The sequence below is a fragment of the Candoia aspera genome, chromosome 6, assembly GCF_035149785.1.
Source record: "Candoia aspera isolate rCanAsp1 chromosome 6, rCanAsp1.hap2, whole genome shotgun sequence".
Classification (NCBI taxonomy): domain Eukaryota; kingdom Metazoa; phylum Chordata; class Lepidosauria; order Squamata; family Boidae; genus Candoia; species Candoia aspera.
Window position 1 is genome coordinate 64,939,275 of NC_086158.1, and position 23,022 is coordinate 64,962,296.

Genomic DNA, 23,022 nt, shown 5'->3' on the forward strand with positions numbered 1-23,022 from the left:
GTTTGTATTTGGCGCACTTTTGCTCATTCTCAGCTTTCTCTGTATTTGCATACTATTCTTTAATAAACCAGATATTCTTAAGCTTCTGCTTCTGAGTCTGTTAGGATAGGCAATCATTACACTTACATTTATTTTATAAATAAATACATGGAATAAATAATTTACCAAAGCATGCATACCCACAGGATAGTCTGATTTTTAAAAAAATTCCAATTCAAGTGGGCAATTGATCGAACATGCTGGCTACAAATTTAGAGAGTTGTAGCAGCAAACCTTCTAAAAGGCATACATTGGGGAAATTTGTTCTACAGGCAAGTACATTTTTCCCATCTTCTATCATTTCATAAGAATGAAATGCAGAATAAGCTCAGATATTCAAATATTACATTCTGAAACAGCTATTTACTCCTTCAAAATTACAAACTACTGATTTGATCAGGAATGGATTATATTCTTTAATATTTATATCTTCGTTGGTGGCATCTATACCTGCTATCTCTCCATTTCCATGGTGCTATTTCCCGTCCAGTCTGCACATGAGTAGCGTACTTCCCTTTTGCTTGATTAGGACTCTAATTGCCTACAACAACCAACAATGAGCCATTAGGTGCACAATTGCATTTATATTCAGGTCAGATACATCCTACAAAAGCCAGATAATAATTATGGGACACAGCCCTGTTTTTCCCATCTGTGCTTCAACTTCTGCTAAAGACAAGATACTGGTATGATTCATTTCTTCAGCCTCTGTCCTACTCTAAAACTCTCTGGAATGTGAATGAAGCATGAATGGTGAGCCACTACAACAGCCTGTAAGGATAGGGAACATGTCACATCTGGCTTTTCATCAGGCTGCAGAGTTGTATAAGTATTCAAGACTATATAAAGGGAATCACAAGTGAAGTCTCTTTTTCCAGGTTGGTTTATTGATTTCCCAGTCTAGTCTAGTCTAATCTAGAGCTCTGGGCTTTCTTGGTAGCCTCTCATCCAATTTCTAGCCAACTCCTTAGCCTTTTTCTTCTAAGATCTACAGCAATAGCAAAGCTTGCTGGATTGAGAAGCACTAGCAAGAGTGGGGAGTGGGGAAGAAGGAGGAGGAACATGTCATAAAAAGGTAGTGCAGTAGCTAACAAGAGACAGTTGATGGTTGGAAGGGTAATGGCTTTTGTGAATTGTTGTGTTGTCCTAAAATAAATATTTATTTTCTTCTTATCTTCTTCCCCCACCCCACTCCCCACCCACTGGCCCAACTTGCTGAAATTATGCCAACATTCCCAGGAACTTATAAAAGTCTGCTCTTCTGTGGTCTGGTGAAGATCTGTTGAATAGTTCCAGGCCCCTAATTTAAAGTTACTATTCATGTGAAAGAGAATGAGCAAAGGGGTGCTGTAGTGTTGCAGAATCCACATTTCTGATGAGGCAATTTAATTTTCTCCTACATCTTCAGGTACAACTGGAAAAAAAATTGACTAAAATCTGGGAGAACCACAGCCAGACAATTTACACATTACATTAAGCCATAATATAGTTTGTTTGGTTCTGTTATAGCATTATCTGTAAATCCACTCTAATGTGACTTATTCAGCAAGCCAATGTCAAAAGTAGTAAGCTAAATGAACTAATGCTTTGACTCAGTAGAAGGTAATTTCTTCTCTTCCCATGATCATCTTCCAGGGTGGAATATTATCTCTTAGTAAAATAGCACTCCTTAGTGTAAGCAGGAAAGAAGCTCTATGGGTGGGATGGGAGAAAAGGGTGCTGACATCTAAGTGAGTAGGACAGATTAGACAAAAAGTAAAGAGACACAGAGACCTCCAGTCATTCAGTCATGTGTATCTACAGTATGTATGGAGACCCATATAAGAAAGAGTTTGGAGAAGGGCATCAGCCACCATTAAAGATTAAGAATTTTAATGCTTATCACCTAGCCCAGCTTCAGTCTTGGTCCCAAGTTAGACAACTTAGACAGGGATTACTTGACTCTAGCTGAGAGATCCATAAGATGAAATACATTCAACCCCTATATGATATAGAAAAAAAGATGCACACATGAACTCATTGTTTCCATGATGTTAATGGAAGGAATGCAGAGGCATCATGGAATGTTTAATCGTCTAACTATTGTGTTAAAGTGATGAATATATCTAGAGGAATCTGTAGAGTTAAATTTAAAATTATGGTTGAAAAAATGTCTTAAGTACTGCCATAATTAATTTGCACCAAAATAATCCAAATTATAAAATATTGAATAAACAAGTTCTATGTACAGTGCAAAATAATAATGGAATATATTGAGGAAATGCCATCTCCAAAAAATCAAAGCCTAAAAATAGAAGAAGATGAAATTATGGTTTAATTGGATGTCACAGCACTCTTTACATCCACAGATCTGGAATTAGTGAAAGAATCCATGGCAGCAGTACTACATAACACACCCAACCTATCCAAATACACTAAAATCACAATACCCAGGATCATGAACCTCTGCCTCACTACCTATTTTCAATTTGATAGACAAATATACCAACAAACTCCCACAATAACAGCTGTGTAAGAACATTATTCAGATGAGTACAAATGCAGTGCAGCAACCCAGAACACCAGAAAAAGGAAACAGACCACCTGCCTTATAGCTATGAATGTAGAAAAGGGTAGAACCATTAAATAACATACAACATCTTCCAAAAAATGGATACCCACGCAACTTTATCAAAAGTTGCCTGATCACTCAACCCACTACAGCACAACCAACACAAGCTATGAAAAGGATAACTCTGCCATACATCAGAAACATCTCAGAAACTACCAAGAGACTATTAGAACCACACGGCATTACCATAGCACACAAACCAACTAAAGCCCTTCAAAACATCTTAAGTAAACCAAAAGACCCAGTAGCCCAAGAAGAAAAAAGAGGAATCATCTACAACATACAGTGTAAGGACTATAACAGCCACAATGTAGGACAGACAGGCAGAAGACTAACAGAACACATCCATGAACACAGGATGAAAACTCCTTAATCTCACAACACATGGACAGACTCAATCAAATGGGAGACTGTGAGCATCCTAAACCAAGCTAAATCCAAAAACACTAGGAAATTCCTGGAAGCTTGGCATTCAGACAAATCAGCCATCAATAGAAACATAGAGATAAACCACATTTACAGATCATTCAAAAGAGATAATAAATAAGGAAACAAAAAGACCAGAACATAGCCCCTCCAGCAGCCAACACCCAGATAAACAGGGATTAACACCAGACAAACACTCAAGCAGAAAACAATACCCTAATCAAGGAACTGCCAAGGAGAAAACCACACCACCACCAACACTGGCAGGGCAAGCTACTGTATATAAACAGGGACCAAGCCCTACACTCACTAGCACTGATTATGTTACCTAGTCAAGTAAAGAAATGTCTGCAAGCAAACAACCAAGCTCAGCACCAAGGACTCCACAGTATCTAACTTTAAAAAATTACAAATCCCACTCTATTCTTTAAAAAACCTTGTCAAAAGAATACAAGTTGAATTCTCTACTGCATGTACAGTTTGGAAGATGACAAAACAGAACCAACTGGTTCTAAGAATTATTGACTTTCCTCACTTTCATTCTCAGAAACTATTTTCCAATTTTGAAAGGGAGAATTCATTATTAGCCACTGAAAGTCAGCTGTCTTAGAAAGAAGACTTAGCTAAAATCATTTAGCTTGATGCAACAAAAGGATCTTTGTTTCATTTATCAAATTTCATCATATTTCCTTTTGTTGATAGCAAGCAACACTTTCAAAGGGTAGTAGGTAAAATTAGATACATTATTGAAGTATGCTAATTTCCCTGTAACATGATCTTCCAGGTCTAAAGGATAATAAGACCATGGTAATAATTTAAGCAGAGTTTAGGTATTTCAAACAACCTTAAATATATTTCCAAATCATCCATGAAGTACTAACAGAAAATGAACATAAAGGTTCAGGAATGGGAACAATTGCCAAAAGCCATATCACGAGCTCTGGAGAAGAGCCAAATATATATTCCTTCCCCTCTACTCTTCCCCCCGGAGAACAGTAAACAATTTTAGAAAGATCTGTTTGGTATATTGTTTTCTGCTACAGATTAAGGTTACTATGGTAACTAATCATTTTGGCTGGATGAAGAGGTTGAATTTAATTGTCCTCTTTTCAGGTGTTAATAGTTGCAGAGCCTGAAGCGAGGGCAGTTTGCTTCTTAGTTTCAGTTCCCTTCTCTTTAGGCCTGCAGAAAGTATGCAGCAGAGAGATCTCTCTCCTCTCTGAGAGCCTGTGAAAATGCAAAGCCTGTAAATATGTTTTTGTGCTTTCTGTAAATAAATGTATTTTTATAGAAATGCCTGGTGTGTGACTTTTTTGATCTCTCCTGGGCCAAATGCCTTCTAGCACTCTGCCAACAGGTTATGGGCCCAGTAAGCAACCCAGTAAGCCCAGTAAAAACCCAGAGAGAATAGAGAGATCAGCTCCACACCTCATGCACAATTTAAAGGCAGGTAGCAAAGACCTGTGAAGATTTTCTTTAGAGCCACCTGGAGATTTTCCAGCAACTGCCAGTCTACAGGACAAAGAAGCCAGCTGAGGTGACTTGCGAAAGAAGGAAGAAGCCATGGCTACCTCCCAGCCCTCAGCGATGCCTCTGGAGCACCTATCAGAGACTAGTTGAATTGGGCCCTGAAGATGGAAATGTATCTTTGCAGAGAGAATCTTTGGCTGCCAATTGGTGAGCAAAACCCCCAAAATCCCAGTGCTGAATGGCTGAGACAGGATGAGCGGGCTAGAGCCACCATTATCCTGGGAGTTGAGGACAATCAGCTAGTCCATGTGCAAGGTATGCAGTCCGCAAAGCAACTTTGGGACGCCTTGAGAGACTTGTATGTAAAGGCAACAGCAGGGAGTAAAGTTACCCTGACAAAAAAGCTGTACAAAGCCTACCTTGCAGAAGGAGATAGCCTTCCTGAGCACCTGCATTATATTCAGCAGCTGTTTGTTGAGTTGCAGGAGAGAGGAATGGAATTTATACCTCTCACAAAATCCTACATCCTCCTGTCCTCACTGAATGAAACGTGGGACACACTGATTTGTACCCTGGAGGCTATGCCTGAAGCAGACCTCACCCCATCGTATGTTACACAGCGCTTACTCACTGAATGGGAGAAGAGAGAGGAAAGATCCCCCCCATCTCTTCTGGAAAGCTGCAGTACCAGAAAACAAGGGAAAAGAAGGGAAAGGAAGCTGAGGCCACAGCACTAGCCAGCCAGCGATGCTTCACTTGTGGTTCAGCTGGACATTTGCAGAAAGACTGTGCCTTGAGACCCAAGAGTAGAAAGACAGAGAAGAAGAACACAAGGGCAACACAGAAGAAGGCTCTTCAGACAACCCAAATTGCAGAGGTTGCTGAGAAGGGTAATTCTCATGTATGGGTGTTAGATTCTGGGGCCAATTGTCATTTATGTAATTGTAAAAGCTCTTTTGTGTCACTGTCTAAAACTGAAAGACAAAATGTATCATTGGCTGATGGGTCTGTGACCAAAATTATGGGACAAGGTAACTTGTATTTATCCTGCTTGGGAGAAACTGTAAAAGGTGTGTTGGATGTGCCAAATTTACAATCAAACCTTTATCTGTGGCACAATTGGCTGCAACAGGGTATGTCATAACATTTAAGAAAAATGGTTGTGAGATACGTAAAAATGGGAAATTGTGTGCTACTGGTATATTAAAAGACTCCTTGTACATTGTGGAAAATGCAAGGAAGCCAAGCTGCAAAGCTGCAGTTGGCAACACGCCATATCATGACCAATGTGTACACCTGATGCACAGGAGATTTGGTCATGCTAATTTCAAGAATATAGCACAAATGCCACAGCTGTGTGCTGACCTAAAGATAAAACCCTGTGACAAATACTTAGATTGTGTAGTTTGCAAAGAATGCAAAACACTAAAAGCTCCTGTGAGTAAGCACAGTGACAGAGTTACAACTAGACCTTTGGAAATTGTACACTCTGACATGATTGGTCCTTTTGCTCCAAGTCTTGGACAAGCAAGGTATGCAATGACCATCATTGATGATTTCTCAAGATACACATTTATCTACATCTTAAAACATAAAGATGAGGCATTTGAGAAATTTAAAGGGTTTGTGACATGGGCAAATGGAAAATTCCCAAGGCCTGTATCTGCACTCCAATGTGATAGAGGAGGAGAGTACCTTTCTCACAAATTCCAAAGGTTCCTAGCAGAAAAGGGGATAGAACAAATTCTTTCTAACCCTTACACCCCTCAGCAAAATGGGCAGAACCTTGCTGAAAGAAAGGGCAGGACCTTGCAAAATGCGATGGAATGCACGCTTAAAGATTTTCATTTATCTTTTAAGTATTGGGCAGAATCAATATCTACTGCCTGTTATGTACAAAACAGATTGTATAACTCTGTGATTCAGGACACTCCATTCCATTTGTTTTATGGTGTGAAACCAAAGGTAAACCATCTTAGAGTGTTTGGTAGCACTGCATGGGTTCATATTCCAAAACAACAGAGGAGGAAAGGAGGCCGCACAACAAAGAAAGCCATCTTTGTTGGCTATGAACAAAGCCAAAGGAGCTACAGGTTCATAATGGGAGATAAATTACTAATTAGCAAAAGCGCTTCTTTTGCTGAACAAAACTGGGGGAGATTAAATTCTAGCTCTCCAGTTGATCTGACCACCACAAGAGAACAGCAAGGACTTGCTGATGGTGATCTTTTGCCTGATGAGGACATTCAACCAGAAAAGCAAACTGAAGATCTGTCTGATGAGACAGATACTTCTCAGGAAAGTGATAGGAGTCAAAATTTAAGCCCTGTATTACCTCGCAGATCTCAGAGAAGTAATAAAGGCGTTCCTCCATCATGTTTTCAGGCTGAAACAGTAAAGGCTTTTCACATATTCACAGAACTTGAGTCTTTAGAACAAGTGAATGCTTTACCACCTGAGATTGCACAAAATTGGCATTCTGCCATCCAACAGGAGTTACCATCCTTGAAAGAAAATAAAACATGGAAACTGGTAAATCTACCTCCCAATGAATGCAGTCTAGGCTGTAGGTGGATTTTCAAACTGAAAAGGGATGCTGATGGCAAAATCCAAAAAAATAAAGCAAGGTTAGTTGCAAAAGAGTTCACTCAAAGGAAAGATTTAGACTTTGACAAGACTTTTGCACCAGTTACTAAAGGTGAGTCAGTTAGATTACTGTTAAAAATTGTTGCACTCAAAGGAATGTCAGTTCACCACTATGACATTCAAACTGCATTTCTCTATGCTGATTTAGACCACAAATTATACATGCAGCAAGCCCCTGCCTATGAAAAAGGGGAGAATCTAGTCTGTGAACTGCAGAAATCGATCTATGAATTAAAACAGGCTGCTAGATCCTGGAACCAAAAATTAGACGAAAAACTGCAGAATTTTGGTTTTGAAAAAGGAAAAGCAGATCCATGTGTATATATGAAGGAAGACAAACAAGGCTGTATGTATCTATTCATTTATGTTGATGATTTGCTGCTGTTCACATCAACAGAAAAACAAAGGCATGATTCTGAAGCCTGCATGAAAAGCCATTTCACATAAAAAAGCCTTGGAACAGTAACAAATTACCTTGCTGTTTATTTGTTTAGACCCTTCCGATTCTTCGTGACTTCATGGACCAGCCCACGCCAGAGCTTCCTGTCGGTCGTCAACACCCCCAGCTCCCCCAGGGACAAGTCCATCACCTCTAGAATATTATCTATCCATCTTGCCCTTGGTCGGCCCCTCTTCCTTTTGCCCTCCACTCTCCCTAGCATCAGCATCTTCTCCAGGGTGTCCTGTCTTCTCATTATGTGGCCAAAGTATTTCAGTTTTGCCTTTAACATCATTCCCTCAAGTGAGCAGTCTGGCTTTATTTCCTGGAGTATGGATTGGTTGGATCTTCTTGCAGTCCAAGGCACTCTCAGAATTTTCCTCCAACACCACAGTTCAAAAGCATCTATCTTCCTTCTCTCAGCCTTCCCTATGGTCCAGCTCTCGCAGCCATGTTACTACAGGGAACACCATTGTTTTAACTATGCAGACCTTTGTTGTCAGTGTGATGTCTCTGCTCTTAACTATTTTATTGAGATTTGTCATTGCTCTTCTCCCAAGGATTAAACGTCTTCTGATTTCCTGACTGCAGTCAGCATCTGCAGTAATCTTTGCACCTAGAAATACAAAGTCTTTCACTGCCTCTATGTTCTCTCCCTCTATTTCCCAGTTATCAATCAAGCTGGTTGCCATAATCAAAAAATTACCTAGGCTTGGAAATACACAGGGAGAAGGATGGTAGCTTTCTGTTAAGCCAACATAGTAAAATTCAAAAGCTCCTAGAGGATTTTAATATGCAAGACTGTAAACTCCTATGATAACAGATTTTCAGAAGGATATAGGAGAAACTCAATTAACTGACGCAGAGAAATTTAGATCTGCAATTCGAAGTTTACTGTATATTGCAAATCACTCTCACCCAGATATCTCAAATTCTGTGGCCATTTTAAGTAGACAGGTAGAGAAGCCTACATCTACTGGAAAAGCAGCATTGAAGAGGTTAATGAGGTATTTGCAAGGAACAAAGAATTATTGCCTGAAGCTAAATGCCTCTGGAACCGAGAAATTGCAGGGTTTTGCCGATTCTGACTGGAGAGCGGATGTCAGTGACAGGAAATCCACTTCTGGGATTTTAATTCAATTTGCTGGATCTAGCTTAGGCTGGCATTCTAGAAAGCAAACACTTGTTGCTTTTTCCACTGCAGAAGCAGAGTTTTATTCTCTAACACAAACCTGTAATGAGGTTATATGGTTTAAACATTTGTTAAAAGACATAGGCATGGAAGTGAACCAGCCTATAACTGTTTATGAGGATAATCAAGCTTGCATTGCTATGACAAAATCTGAAGCCTGCAAGAATAGGACAAAACATATTGATATTAGATATCAATATATCAAATATATGATAGCCAAAGGAGAAATAATGTTGAAATATTGTGAATCAAAAGACATGATTGCTGATATTTTAACCAAACCTCTTGCTGTACCAAGACACAAAGAGTTAACAAAGCAAATTAGTCTGCATCTCATTCTGTAGCATAAAAAGGGGAGTGTTTGGTATATTGTTTTCTGCTACAGATTAAGGTTACTATGGTAACTAATCATTCTGGCTGGATGAAGAGGTTGAATTTAATTGTCCTCTTTTCAGGTGTTAATAGTTGCAGAGCCTGAAGCGAGGGCAGTTTGCTTCTTAGTTTCAGTTCCCTTCTCTTTAGGCCTGCAGAAAGTATGCAGCAGAGAGATCTCTCTCCTCTCTGAGAGCCTGTGAAAATGCAAAGCCTGTAAATATGTTTTTGTGCTTTCTGTAAATAAATTTATTTTTATAGAAATGCCTGGTGTGTGACTTTTCTGATCTCTCCTGGGCCAAATGCTTTCTAGCACTCTGCCAACAAGATCTTAGGGACAAAGAAAAAACAGACAGGAGGTATAGGAAGAGGTTTATTTCCAATTTCAAAGGTTTCTTTTTAGGGAAAAAAAACCCTTTCTGCTTCAGGATAGTTGTATTTTAAAGATTCACTTGCACTCTGCAAAGCCAGCTCTATTGGTGACTATCCTAAAAATCACCATTCCAAAGAAACAGATTCCTTTATTTCCACCGCAGTAAAATTGGGTAATTTTTTTAAAAAATACATTAAATATGGCCTGGAATTTAAAAAAAAAACAAATCCTGGAAAAAGGTAATAGCAAACGACTTCTGTTGCCAAGAAAAATGCATGGGTGTGTTGAACCCAACTTGGATCAGACTTCATTAGAAGCTGCTATTAGCCAAGGTCCTAAGATATATGATTTTCCAGTGCAGGTTTTCAGACATGAATACATTCCTTGCAAATGTAACAGAAAAGATCAAAACAGAAAAGATATTGAGATCCTGGGAATTTAGGTGGAACATAATAATTTGCCCTTCAGCTTTATTCAACACAGCCAATAAGAACTAGCAATGCTAGACAACAAGCTATGTATTCAGTTCCCTAACAAATAACTTTATATAGATTAATTTTATTTTGCTAAGAAACATATAGTTCACAGACTCCTATCTATGTCAAGGTTCTAAAAGATTCCTGTTTCCAAAAAGAAACGTATGTTAAGCTCTCCCAGTGTTAAAACCTGTTCATGTAGGACCATAAAACATTTGAGTTGTTGGAAGTGCTATATAAATGACAAGGAGCATCAGTTTGTTTTGGTGCTAGATGGTTAACAGTTTTTGTATACATGGCTGCCAACGCAGACATGATAGACTCATAAATTGAAGTATAGATAATTTATGATGGTCATAGACCAACAGACAGAACCTTACATCACACTGAACAGTCAGGGTCTCCACAGCAAACAGTGTCCTTAGTAGCAAAGCATTCCTCAAAGCATTTACTGCTTGTGTGTGCCTGTGCATGCCCTCTTGCAGGGAGCCCCAGTGGAAGTGTGGTTGCTGAGTCTGTGAGTGCAAACATATTATGGTGGGGTGAGCTGTCTGATGGACTTGAGATGATGCAATGGTTTCAAAATTAGGGTTTTTTCAACTCAATGCAGCAAAATCAGGCTCAGGGACACAGTGACACTGAGAAGCTTCACCTGCCTTATAGCTATGAATGTAGAAAAGGACAGAAGCATTAAATAATATGAACTTTTAAGGATGGATGAATATGCATTTGGAGACCCAGCAGGACCCAAGAGAGATCTGCTGAGATCTGGCCAGGGAAAGGACAGCAATTTTTGGAGTACAGACCAGACGCCCTCTTGACAAGGGTGCTGGGGTCCAGGAAGCCCAAGAAAGTGTTATTTTTCCCTCTTCCCGTTCTCCTCCTGGGAGACCAGTGAGCTCAGAAGTCAAAGCACAGAAAGAAGCTAGTGGGGGTGGGGGGTAGAGGGACAGATTAAGACACTGTAAAAAGCTCAGTCTGAAATTTCCTGCATAGAACTGTAATAAATCTATGCTTTATTAAGCTAAGGCCACTGCATATATTAAATATCATTGTAAATAGAAAAGAACTTGGTGTGTCTGGAAAGTTCCTGTTCCTTTTTCCTACCCTCCAACATACACATAGATAACTGCAGCTGTATGAGCCTTCCTGAGTATACAGGTACACTTTAAAGAGGGGGGCATTATTCCTGCTAATATGGTTAGTAAAGTTTCCCTTTCAAATGCTTTGCATAAGCTTAATTAGTAGGGTTGTGCAGTGTTCCAAATTTGATTCCAAAACTATTCTTCAGAGCGTGCAATAATACAAGCATAACACCTGCTAGAATTGGAAAAAGATGCACCTGTTTTAAAGAGTTGCAGACATATGCTACATTCATGCCTCCACATCCTTCAAAGAACATTTTTGGAACTCCATCTGAAACATTATACAGCCAAACTAATTAGTAGCCTAACACTGTAGATGGTACATATAGCAGATCATATGAATATACTGTATGCTTCCTGCAATTTCCAGGGTTGAAAGGTTAGATGAAAGTTGGCATAGGCTTAGGGTTATGTTTGTCAGTATAAAACACTGTTGACAAATTTGTCTACCTGTAGTAAAAAAAATACGTTTACTTCCATTTTGAAAAGACCAGTCAACTGAATACGTTTCTGGTAAATAAGTGATAGTCACAAGATTCAAACATGTTCATTTATTTCAATAGAATATACAGTACTTAAAATAACTAGCAAAATTATATTGAAAGTAATTGTATTAATGTAAGTGGCATTTATTTATTTACTATACCTCCAATTTCCAAATGGTCTCATGACAATGTATAACAAGGCAAAAAGCATAATATATAAACAATGTACTATAATACAAAAATAATAATCTTTAAAACCATTTATATCATAAATTGCTAAAACAAAAAGAATAGGCATCGTGATAACAGGTCTTAAATAAATGCCCTTCTGAACAGCTTTGTAATGATGGAGACATCCAAAGTTCTGGCAGTAGGCTGTTTCACAGGGCTTGTGTCACTGATGAAAAACTGGAGTTTCACTTTCTCCCAAAGGAACCTACCTATGTCATGTGCACTGGATGGGTAGGATATGCTTCAAGCAGACAGTCCTGTAGGAAAGTAGATGCCAGGCCATGTATGGTTTCAAAGCCAAAACCAGCATTTTGAATTGTACCTGGAAGCTTGTTAGCACTCAATGTAGGCTCCTCAGCTCTGGGATTACGTGCACGTAGTGGCTCCCATCTACCAATAAGAAGACTGCTGCATTTTGGCCCACATGCAGCTTTGAAGTAATTTTGAAAGCAGCCCTACTTCATTAATTTCAATATTTTATTTTCCCCAATATGAATAACTCTATGGGGTGTATCATATCTTAGTTTACCTTGGTTTTTCACACTTATCATCACAGTTTTAAATGCTGAATCTTGAAATGCATTCTTAGAATTGGAAAAAAGTAAAATGAATGATACAAGGAAAATAAGGGAGTTAAGGTAACTAGTTTAAGTGAAGAATAAACTTCCTTAGTTCCAACTTTATGAAATTATTTAACTGCACTACAGTTCTACAGAGCTGTTTAAATCTGTACCTGAAAGAACTTTTGCAACACTCAGCTAAACACAATGACCTAAAAGGCTAAGGGAAAATTGAAAAGCTATGGTTTAAAAATGCATTTGCACACAGCTGGCTTCCACCAGCATCTATGGTAACTGCAATTTCACACACAAAAAGAAATTTCTAGGTATTTAAACAATTAGTGATATGGCAGAGTGAGTGAAAAATTGTGGAGTAGAGACATCACAATGCTACATTACAGATGTACTCCCAGACTTTAATTATATTGATTGGATCAATGTCAAACGAGACAGTGCTAACTCATACACTACTTCTAATAAATAGTAGAAAATTTGTCAGAGAATATAAGTAAGACTAACTCATTGCAAATTCAAGGTCAGACGTTTGCAGGATTTTTTTTTATCCTTATGCATATGGTTGAAGTACAAAGTAATCACAAAGGTAAACAAGGAAATGGTTCATCAAGCATGGAATAGCAGAACTGAATGATTCATCAAGCCCTATCTCAAAGACATTAAGGGCAGTTTATTTGGTTAGAAAAAGCTATTCCCTTAAATTCTTTTAAAACACAGACCACAAAAACTCCATTTTGTCAAAATGACTGAAAAATCTGAGCAATTTACTGGATTCAGAAAGAATATTACAAGGTAACTCAGCTATACAACTTTTAACAAGAAGGGGGGAAGGGTGGAGTGGTTGGGAACAGCTCCCTAGACTCACGCAAAAAAGTAAGATGCAGTTGAAAGAGATCCTCAAACAGCCTGCCTGTCTGTCTGTCTGTCTATCCTGGGTCAGCCCATGGAACTATCATTATTTCCTATGTTGGGAGGTATACATTGTATTTTCATGGATGTCTGTATGAGAGACAAAAAAAGACAGATGTGTCCTTATGTACTTGAATCAGACATCAAAATGCAAATATGGAATTGGTGGCATTTGCATAATGAAAACACTGAATGCATGTCTTTCTTCTGTCATCACTGCAGTTTGCTGCAGATTCCACTGTAGCCTATATATGATAAAGGACTCAAAGAAGATGGAGTCTACATGATTCCTGTTTTCCTATTTTGGGAATTTCCTAAGTCTTTGCTTTTTAGAGCTGATGATGGGGAATGCACTGAGAGAATCATTAAAATTCCTTTGGTTGGTTAGTTCTTGCAATATATTCCTCTGCCTTATGAGAAGCCATTCATTTTCTGGGACCATATACTGTATTTTACATCTAATCAATAAAAGAAAAAGAAGCTTGCTTTAACTTACCAGAATTTTTTTTTAAAATGAAGCAAATATATTCATTTCAAATGTTTCTATTAAAACGTAGGTGTTTATCATTAATCAATAAGAAAAAAATACAACACAGGTAAACCAGATAGTGTAACATGGAATATGCAAATAACGAAGGCTACAGTTTTCAATATATGGATGCAAAATATTCTCGTCTTCTTAATTGGTAATGCAATGTTGCCCCATGTCCTTTAGCCTTCTTTTTATTCTATGGTTGGCTTTTGGAAGGCGAAGTAACAATATTTGGTCTACAGTACGCTTGTCATAAAAATTTCCTATCTCACAAAAACTTTCTGTTGTGTAATTCCATAATAAACTGTGGGCAAGCTTTTTTCATTTCAAGCCAATGCATACTTTCTCACAGAAGACCTTCAGGGCTGAAACACGTTCTGTTCCTGATACTTTTCCTAAAGTCATGTGTGTCATGTTAGACTGTTTGACTTCTTAAATATTATTTCTAGGTCACTGATAAGCATCTCAACTGTGAATTTGGCTGGTAAATTAGAGATCAGAAGCGTTCAGACTTTCGAATGCTTAAAGAGAAACCAACTAAAAGCAATAGCAACAGCTGAGATTCTGCTTCTGTGATGGCACACCTAGCATTGCCAAACAAGCTGGGGGAAAGGTAATATATCACTTGGTGGGCAACATGATATCTGAATGGAAAAAAATATGGTTGTAGGTCTGTAACTTTGTTTACAATCAGTTTCCTTGAAAATCTCATTTACTGGCCCAGAAATTAGGCTCAATAGAAGAAAAACGATCCACTATTCCAACAGTTGAAGTACACAGGCCTCACGATCATTGTCCTTATGTTTTTGGGGTACCTTGAGCACATACTGGATCTACTTTAGAGTCAATTGTGGTATGTCAGTCCTTCAAGTTGCCTTCTATGCTCCACTTGGGGTAAAATAAATAGGGTTTTTTGTGGGGAAGGTGCCAAGGCAACTTTTGATTCCTGGCAATTGCTAGGACAAATTCCTGCAGTTTTCCAGGCAAGGTTTCAGAAGTGATTTGCCATTGCCTCCTTCCTAGGGCTCAGAGGGAGTGACTGGCCCAAGGTCATCCAGCTGGCTTTGTGCCTAAGGCAGGAATAGAACTCATGGTTTCCCGGTTTCTAGCCTGGTGCCTTAACCACTACACCAGACTGGCTCTGTAATGAGATTAGAGTTCTTGATGTGTATAGATCTGATTATAGTGCATGTCTGCATAGGTTAATTACAACCATTATTAATCATGATATGATCACACACCTAAATACAATCTGGTATAACAGAAGGGATGGGGGACAGATATTCCATTATGAATATACATTTTATGGATAGGCTGTTATACATTACTCATTTCCTCCAGTTTTGACTGAAGTAGTCATCCTAGTGGCCGTTGTCTGTACATCTTTTGTGTGTAAACATTTGTAACAAAGGAATATAAGTGTCACCCTTCATAAAGAATAGGTCTTTTTATATTGGTAATAAATACAATTAAATAAATACAATTAAATTATATAATTTAATACAGAAATTAAATTAAATCAAATTAACCTGCATTGTTGATTTCTGTGACTTGTTAAGTGTATCAGCTTTCAGCAAACATATAAACCATTCACACAATTTTTCTAAAGCTATGGTTTTTGGCAAAGATTGCAGTGAATGGACAGTTATTATAGACTCCGCAATTTGAAATTAATTCCTACACTGCAACCAGGTAATCCTAGGAGATGGGATCAGGCGGGCACCACTTCAAGTTACTGCAGACCTCCCCCACAACCCGATTCGCCATTCTGCTTTCAGTTCTTTCTAAATCACCTTTCCCCACATGCCGAGCTCTCGAAGCTGATCACCTGTATAGCAGCTAACCTGTAGTGGGGAGAGCCAGCTCTCTCTCAGTGCCTATCAGCTGTTATTCAGACTGCTTTTGAACACAGGCTTAGTGCTCTTTTGGAATAGCACTAAACCCATGTCAAAAGTGGTACAAGTGGTAGGCCGCACTCTGTGGAATACTCTCTCCCCAGAAAGGTAGGTCCCACACCATTGACATTCTGGAAAGTAATTAAACCTGTTTTAATTCAGGGAGCCTTTGGCCGCAGCTGACTGAGGATCTCTGTGTTGGGTTCTATATTAGATTTTTGTGGAGAATTGGAATAAGAATTTAACTTAATTAAACTATCTTACAATCAGTTCTTTATACATAGTTTGCATATATTTTTAATCACATTTCTCAGGTAGCTCCTTTAATTATATAATCTTCTTAAAGTGCCAATTTGTTGCCTGTTGGTGATTTAATGTCTATAGAATTTACGCCAAGAGCAGAGGCAGAAGATTCAGATTCAGAAGACTCTTTCCATCCTTCCACAGTGAAGTTTAGGGTTGGCTTGTCAGAATAATTAGAGCCTTGACATGTCTTGTATATCAAAGCTGTAATGCTGCATTCCAAAGCATGTATCTGTAATATCTTCACACCATGAACAATACTGGTTTCTCCCTTAGATTATCTTGTATCTTTATTAGTTGTAAAGCAATTCTTTCTCTATTGGAGTCTCTTATTCGTACTTACACACACTTGAACTGTCTTTGATCAATATTCTATGTAAGACCCATGTAATTTGGCGGTTCCTGTTCTTGGCTCATCTGGAAGCAGGAGACCAGTAACTCAGTGTAATCTGCCAGCTTTAGAAGATAAACACTGCTTTGATCCTTTCCAGTTGTTGATGTTCCCTGGGTGAGTGCATTTGGCAAGACTGGGGAGGGGGGAGGCAGAATTATAACTCTTGTTTTGTCTTTTATATCCACTGAATGTGTGTATATGTGTGGGTATCCTGTTTTCACTTCTTGGCGCTGACCAAGTCTACCCACCTTAGTATCAGGGGCCTCAACTATACCACTGTTCTGTCATTGGCAAGCAAGGAAGACACATAGTTGACTGTGCCCCAGCAGGCTTTGAATACTGGTGTGGGTGTGTAAGCTGTTGACCAAGGCTGTCAACAGACACACCCAGTTCATTTGGTTAAGTCTAGAAAACGAGGGAGGCAGTGAAGCTTGAAAGTTGAATGACTGTTTATAAGTGAACCATACTGTTACTATACTAATTTTTTTCATATTAGGACAGGGAAGGTCAGAGATGTTCCTCTGAGATTATTCACCCACCAGCTATGAGATGTTTCAAAAGTATTTATTTATGTATTTTATTTTTATCTCACCTTTTTATTTTTTGTCAATTCAAGGCAACGTACATACTTAATGCTCCCAATTGTTATTTTCCCCACAATGGTGACCCTGTGAGGTGGGTTGGGCTGGGAGAAAATGACTGTCTCAAAGCCACCCAGCCAGCTTTTATGCCTAGGGAGGACTAGAACTCACAGTGTCCTGGTTTCTAGATCAGCACCTTAACTAATACACCAAGCTTTGAATTTTTGTCAAAATGGCTCCAGTGGATTGACAACAAAAAGGATTTGCAACTTCCTGATGTAGGCACATTTGATGTGGAGAAAATTTACTCCAGGAAGATTTTGACAGAAAAGAAAATCAAACAATGCATTTACAGTATTCTCTTTGAGAGATGGAAGGCTGTGACTGTTACAAAGAAAAAAAGAATCTCAGATTTGTAGTTTGAGAAGCAGCCTGGATAAATGCCATGATGGGGAAGAGAAGAGAAAACAGAGGAAGATAAAAGAAGAAATAGCAGAGTCATTCTAATTGGGATATATTCTAATCAGCTTGGAAATGTCACCACTCCTTATTGCCAAATTGTAAGCCAGCCTGAATGTACCCTCAGGGTCTCCCACTCGATGTACCCTCTGCTCCATTATTAAAAGAAACACCAAAGGATATTTAGATCTTTGTGCTATAATGCTTTGCATCAACCATGGCACTAGCAGCCATCTGAGCAACCTGCACAGCTAGAGTGTGGAGAAGACATTTTCCAATCACTCTTCACAGCTAGTAGTACACGAAGATCTAACAGAGACATTAGGAGAAGCAATGGGGACAGCTCAATAAGCAGCTGATGCTCTTAGGCAAACAGGTATAGCAGTTTGAAAATCCAACAGGAAGAATAACAAGATTCCACCTGAACCCTATAACTCAGGAGAGGGACTTCAAAAACAGCAATGTTGTTGTTAAAACCAATGGGCCAATCCCAGTCCTTATGTATTGGAGAAACTATGTATGTTTTTGTTCCCTGGTCTCCCACTGATCTGAAAATATGGCCACCACCTTTAATTCTTGAGGGCTTGAGAAAATTTTGTAGAGAACTAAATATTGTGTTATAAGCTTATCGCCTTACCTGGAGTGATATAAATCAGTGATTGGATCATATTTTGCATACCAAACAACATAATAGATTACAAAGGGAGGTGAGGTAGCCAGAAACAATTCCTACTGATGATGAATTTCAGTAAACATTGGATTGGCATTAATTGTGTGAACTTTTCCACTACTGTACAGTTTTATTGCTATGTTGTTTTCTCTTTTGTTTTTCTTTTTACTGGACTTTGCCCAAAGTGTTCTGGGATTGTGGCAGATTATAAATATTTTTAAATAAACAAACAAGCTAATACCCTTTTCTTTTGGAAACATGTTAAGGCTATTCCAGAATAGTATAATTCCAGAACAGTGCTAAATTCTTGTACAAAATAAGCCTAATTATCAGATGGTAGTCAGCTTCCTTTCAACACCCATGCAAAAGACTTGCAGAAAAACTGAGAGAATATTGAGAGACAGCTTAATTTGTTAGTGTAGTCATCTTCCACATTTTCTTTCTCCCTTAGCCTCCAGCCCAGATTAAAAGACCAATTAGTGAGTATTTTCCCACCAGTCAATGATGTTTGGTGGGAGGGGAAGAAAATCAAGCCGTGCTATCCACCACTCTCTGTCCCTAAAGTGCCTGGAATACTATACATACGGTAGCACCATTTATTGGCAATATGCCAATGGCAGGATAGGGATCGCCAGTGGGTGTATGCTGGTGCAACTGCCTCCTAGCCCAAGATGGAGAGCAATTTAACTCAGACATGAGGGACAGTGGGTGGAATGAACTTAATACCCTGACTTTATTTTTTAAAACTCAAGGTGGTATACATAATGCTCTCTCCATTTTTTCCCACAAAAACAACCCTATGGAGAATAACTGGCTCAAAGTCATCCAGCCAGCCTCTGTATCTAAAGGAAGACTAGAACTCCTGGTCCCCTGGTTTCTAGTCCAACACCATAACCACCACACCAAACTTCATTGGTTTAAGATCAATCATAAGGCTTGATTTTGTGAGCATAAAAATAAAAAGAACATGATCTTTGGCAAAGAGTATGGAACAGTAATGAAAAAGTTAAATGAATCCTACATGAATGAATACTGTACTTTATGGTGTATTATGTTCCATAACTGTATCAAATTAATTGTAGCTTTCAAGCTATTGTTAAGGCTGTGGGACATTCCAGATTTTTGCTGTATTCTTAAGTGAGAGCAAATTGTATTTTATGATAACTAATCTTAAGATTGAATTAAGAGAACATCACTTATTATGAAGTGCTACAAAAGAACAAATCAATTGGCTGGGTATCTGAGATCACATAGCAGGTAGTTCAATAGAAACAAATGTAACAGAGACATTCTTACCAGGAAACAGACTTATATGAAACCCTGAAGAGTTTTCAGCTAGAGCAACAAGAGGGGCAGTGAGAATGATTTAGCCAGGATCACTCTGAGATGAAACCAAAAATCTTCACAACCCAAGCCAGACACACAGCCAAATCTTTTTGTGCCACAGAATAGCAGAAGAGAAATAATACTCAGCCTGGCCACTTCAAAGCAACTGGTTAAATTACAGTCAGCCCAGAATATTTTCCCTGCAGTAGCAAACTGGTATCTGAGCAGGAGTAAAGGATTATAACTATAATTTACATGAAGTCCAAAGCACCAAAATACACTGCAAAATTTGCAGAGGTTGCTGTGACTAAAAATCAGTATGCATATAGCTTAACGTCTCAGGACATCTACAGATGAGGTTTTAGCATTCAACTGCCCTGCTTCTTGGAATATTACAGGAAGAGGGTTCCAGGTGATACCACTTCCAAATTTCCAATTATGAGCTTTCAGGTTTCTCCACTTTTTCTTCCATATAACACAGAAACTCTAACTAGGAGGAAAATATATAAAATAGATGCAGAGTGTCTGGATTGGGCTGAAAGAAATGGTTGAATTTCTAATGCACTGGTATTTTAGTCATATTGTATACCAGCCTTCCCAACCTGGGAAGTGGTGCTATCCAGATATGCTGGACTACAACTTTAGAAATATTGGCTGGGAATTATAGCACCTGTAGGCCAATACTCCTAAAAGAATTGGACTTCTAGTATTACATTCTATATATTGCATTCTATAGAAATTATAGTTCTCTTTTTGGAACTTTAGCAGAAGTGACATGCCACTCTGAATTTTTGAGCTGTAAAAAACATTGAGGCACTCACTTTAACAGCATTTTAATTCCCAAGAATTAAAGGTTTCTACTTTCTTCTGTTGAGCTTCAACAGCTCTGAGGATTTACAAGCTCTGCTGGTTTCAAAAATGCAACTAGTTAGGTTCTTGTTTTGATACTCATACTGAAAAAAAATCTCAACAGCTTGGCAACTCTTTCCCAAATAAAACTGCAGGATTTTGTAGGCACCTAGAATCTTTTCACAAGACAGTCTTACCAAGATTTTAACCCCTTTGTAATTGGACAGCATACTCTATAAAGCAACATTTTCACTTGGACAAGCAAGCCCCAGGCTGCAGGTAAATTGGAATACTCTCAAAATACTTTGAAGTGATTACATAAGAAAAGTTTTCTTGGCCAGCTCAAGATTACTCACATGTTTCCCCACAAAATTGCTTTAATATTTCATCTTCAGACCACATTTCAGTGAAAAGTGGGGCTTGCAATGAAGAGGGGAAAACATTTTTCTAGGCTCAGATAAAATGTCTTAAATAATATTATGTGTATGCGTGTGTGCTATTTTATTGTGTCAATAAAATAAAATAACCTTTGGAGTAAGATAAACCTTGGAACGTTTACTTCAAAAATTATTCTTTTTAAGTGAAAATAAATTATTATAGATATTGGTGCAAGTATCAATCTTATCTTTTTGTTCAAATAGCATCTTTGGAGGAGAAGGAGGCACATTTACCAGGGCTGCACAAATTATTCAACAAGGAATTTCAACAATGAGTGAAGGTCCTGTATGAATTCACTCCCTGAAGCTGCAAAACAGTTACTTGAAGGCTTGACTGAAATTTTCTGGGAAAGCATGCCCATATCCAGAAGACACGTCTGCCCCCATATTTACCTCAAAAGATAGAGGCATCAGAGCAAAGAACTAAAATATTTCTTCAGAGTTTTACTTCCTTAATGTAAATGAGCAGGCATGCAATGTTGATGCACATGCAAAAGGGGTATGGCTTCAATCCCAATGTTGCAACATTATCTTAATTTATTTTAGCCTACCACCCTCATGGCTGCTGCCCCCACCATCAACCTGTGATGCAGGCAGGCAGGCAGGAAGGCTGGCTGGCTTATTTTCTAGCTAGGATCATCTACATGCAATAGAACTGGCACTTTCTTTTCCCCATTACCAGTCAACTGGTGGGATAAAAGAAATGATACAGAATATATAAATATAGATAAAGAACGATGCATTTAAGTGCAATATCCATCTTCAGTAGCCAGGATTTAATGGAGGAAAGCATCTGTATGTATGTGGCAGACCAAAGCATTGCAAAATTATATTTTCAAATGAAACATAATGGGAAAAGTATTATAAACATGAGGTAATCATATTAATACTACTGAAATAATTTAACTTATATTTATATTTGTTCTGATCTTGCTAGCTCTTATGTTCCAGTCCTACTCACTTGTTGGAGCAAGATCATAAGCACATAATCAAAGGCCAGTGTAGCCAATGGCTCCACAAAGATTATATACCACTAAGTTAATATTTCACAAATGATAAAATCTTGCAGAAATTAATGTATATGAACAATACTATCAAGCCCAGGGCTGAATACTGCTGCCAGAGTCTTGCAGTCAAGTAACAGTCTAAAAGCACAAGCCAGGAGATCCAAGCAATGAAGTAAGGGAAAAACAGGTACCAGAACAGTGAATCGGGATATAAGAAAAACAGGACCTAAGATTTAAATCAGGATTCTTAAGAGCAAGAAATTGCAGTTGTTGAATTTCAACAATCAGAAAGCTTTTGAAACAGTATAACTAGTGGTTCTCTTGCCTCTTCTCTGTTCCAGCTCTTGCTCTGTTTCTAATCACTTCAGGAAGTCCATTTCTTCCTCTTCCCCCTGCTCTTCAAGCTGCATCCTCAGGGTCCAACTCTGCTGTCAACACATATATATCTTTGCTCTCATGGATCTAGAGTGTCCAACATTTTTCCAGGTCCAGGTAAGGTAAGTCACCTGGGATGTTCATAACTCTTGCTTGATCTTGGATTAGAGGTGTTTCTTGAGCATCCTCCTTTGATTCAACTTCATTCTCATCAGAGCTAAAAGCTTCATGGCCATCATCAGCTACAGTCTGAAATAGTGATCTTTCTGAATCATTTCCTTCTCATCAGATTTGTCTAGATCAAACTGATTCATGACAAATGCTAGCAGATTAATGTTTGTATTTTGATAAAACATGTAATAAATTATTATATATTCCCCCTTGCAATATTGCTGAATTTCTCACAACAAGAATCAAAATATTTTTATATTAAAATTTCAGTTTCCAAGGAAGGGGAACACCATTATTCCATGCAGCTCACTATACTAAACCACAATTTTTATATACCGTTCACCCTGAATTGCAAGCAATTGGAAAGCAAATTAATAACATGAATGCCGTTATCATTCTTCTCTGAAAAATTTTATACTGAAGCTCTTTCAACACACTGTACTCACCACATCTGAAAATCTCTAAAGAACAATAAAGATGGCCATCTGTTTCTAACTAAACAATCAAAAAATAGAATTAGGTAGATATTAAATACATAAGATACCTATGTTAGCTTGCTTACAATTCCAGGTGTAAGTCTCATATCCTTTAGTAAACATGTTTATTTTACAAAATGGCAAATATTCCTTTTATC

General features: G+C 38.3%; 1 protein-coding gene across 1 annotated transcript in view; it reads right to left on the reverse strand.

Moving 5' to 3' along the window:
* Positions 1-23,022, reverse strand: part of ADAM12 (ADAM metallopeptidase domain 12) — a 314,025-nt gene that overhangs the window by 271,650 nt on the left and 19,353 nt on the right. The window lies entirely within an intron of this gene.